This window comes from Phocoena phocoena, chromosome 16, assembly GCF_963924675.1.
Source record: "Phocoena phocoena chromosome 16, mPhoPho1.1, whole genome shotgun sequence".
Taxonomy (NCBI): Eukaryota; Metazoa; Chordata; class Mammalia; order Artiodactyla; family Phocoenidae; genus Phocoena; species Phocoena phocoena.
The window spans coordinates 45,231,406-45,233,914 of record NC_089234.1 but is presented as its reverse complement, the minus strand read 5'-3'; the positions used below and the strand labels follow the sequence as shown (position 1 = coordinate 45,233,914).

General features: G+C 39.1%; 1 pseudogene; it reads right to left on the bottom strand.

The window, feature by feature from the left end:
- Nucleotides 1–1,005: 1,005 nt before the first annotated feature.
- LOC136136495 (eukaryotic translation initiation factor 2A-like) lies at nucleotides 1,006–1,984 on the bottom strand (annotated as a pseudogene).
- Between the last annotated feature and the right edge of the window lie 525 nt (nucleotides 1,985–2,509).

Here is a 2,509-nt window from a genome sequence, read left to right as displayed (position 1 = left end):
ATACATATATATACATTCTTTTTCATTGTGGTTTATCACAGGATGTTGAATATATTTCCCTGTGCTGGGTCAGAATGGCCATGATTAAAAAGTCTACAGATAACAAATGCTAGAGAGGGTATGGAGAAAAGGGAACCTTCCAACGTTGTTGGTGGGAATGTAAAATGGTGCAGCTACGATGGAAAACCATATGGAGGTTCCTCAAAAAATTGAAAGTACAGTTGCCATATGAGCACAGCAGTCCCACTCCTGGGCATATATCCAGACAAAACAGTAATTTGAAAAGATACTTGCACCCCAGTGTTCATAGCAGCACCATTTACAATAGTCAAGACATGGAGGAAACCTAAATGTCCATTGACAGATGAATGTGTGTGTGTGTGTGTGTATATATATGTATACATATGCCATATATATATATATATATATATATATATATATACACACACACACACACACACACACACACACAATGGAATATTACCCAGCCGTAAAAAAGAATGAAATAGTGCCATTTGCAGCAACATGTATGAACCTAGAGGTTATCATACTAAGTGAAATAAGTCAGAAAGAGAAAGACAAATACCATATGATATCACTTAAATGTGGAATCTAGAATATGACACGTCTCTTTTCTATAACATGTATTGAGAGGTAGGAAAAGTCCATTTAGTAGACATTATTAACTAATTTCACATATATGCCAAATCTTAGATAAATGGGTACATTATAGATGGGCAGTAAGTATGGGTATACGGTGGCCAGGCGACCTTCAGAGTGCTCTACAGGTTTTAAAACACAGGATGTGTTTCCACTGATTTATGCTAAAACTTGCCTTCTCTGAATCTTTAACGTAACCAATTCCAAATCTACCTGGAGAAGGGTGGTATCTTTTTAAATTTTCTCCAAGTCATTGTTTTTCTCACCATGTTTCAGTTGCTGCTTGCTCTTCCAAGGTTCAGTTGCTTTTGGGGCTTCTTTAGGATCCTGAATTTTTCATCTGTCTCACGGTCTCCAGATGTTAACCAAGATACAGTGTTCCTTGGTGTGCTCTGTGGGGCAGGGGTAGGTGCCATATCTTGGTTCTTGTCATTTCCTGCTTTGCAGCCTTCTTAGTCTCATATTTCCTTTGATTTTCAAGGACTGCTTTTGATAATGGCTTATCATTTCCTGGTTGTGATTTCTTATTCTGGAGTGGTTTCTTCTCAGGCAGCTTGGAACTGATGATTAGTTTTTTTTCTTAAAGCTGAGGATCTATCAACCATTGTGAATTTATGTTCCTAATTGGGTACTTCCCTTAAAACTGCTTGGTGAGCTATTGTTCTCGCTGGAAATAGTCCATACAAAAATGGTTGCCAGGACAGGGCTGGCATAATACCAAACTTGTACCCATTATTAACACACAAGCTGGGAGCGTGCATGGCAGTAAAAATGTGCTCCCCACCTGGGCACCAAGCAAAGTATGTAGGATCAGAGGTTACTGGTTTAGAAATAGGGTTGCACTTAAAAATATCCCGTGATTGCATTTGTCCCTCATATTTCTAAATCTAGCTAGCATTAATATATGGCCATGAGGACTAAGTAAGCTACATTAGAATACCAGTTCCAAAGTCAAACGCTGATCACATTTCAAGCTGAAAATCATCTCTTTGGCAGGCATAAATCCATAAAGAGCATAAAACTCAGTAGACCTAGAATTCCAAATTACATCAGAAGTGGAGCTGTGTTTCGGTAATTGAACAGATTACAGCATTTTCTCCATTTGCTGCAGGTAACACATCATTTGCTCCCTGTAGCGGGAAGTTCCTGTCTTGTCAAATCTGTCCTAGCCATTACAACACAGCAGTTGCTTTTTTATTCCATAGCATCATAACCTTATCAACCTTAGAGGAATGATCGTTAGCTAAACCTGCATGAGGTCCACCAAAGTTGGGGAATAGACATAACCTAACAAATACAGGTGCACTTTTACTCCCTGGAACATAGACAGTCCCCTTGTGTGATTGGAGTCCAAGTGATGACACACAATATTTACTCAATTATTATGTGCAATAGGTACTCAATATATATTTGTTAAATGAATTAATTGTCTTTCCCCCTTGCCCTCAGTGCCCAACATGCACAGAAAATAGCTGTTGATTGAAGAATAAATAGATGAACGAATGACAAATACATATTTCTACTGCAAATGCCCTCCAAGCATGGCGAAGCAGCCCCTGGGCATGAGAACACCTCTTCCCCAATCTTTCTCCTGGTTCTGGTCATATGGCAGTGTTGTTTATAAGCAGGTTTCCTTTGATCATTTCCAAGACAAGAATCAATTGTGTGTTGGTGAAAGACATGACTGTGGAATCCTGAAATATCTCCCAGCTCAGCTTTTTTTTTTTTTACTGGAAAAGAAGAGACTGTGGATGGGGGACCCTGAATAAGAGAAAGTTCTGATTTTCCTTGTCTGTGGTTTAGACTAAAATAAAAGCGAATCCCTGACCTGGTCTTCCCTCTGACCAGG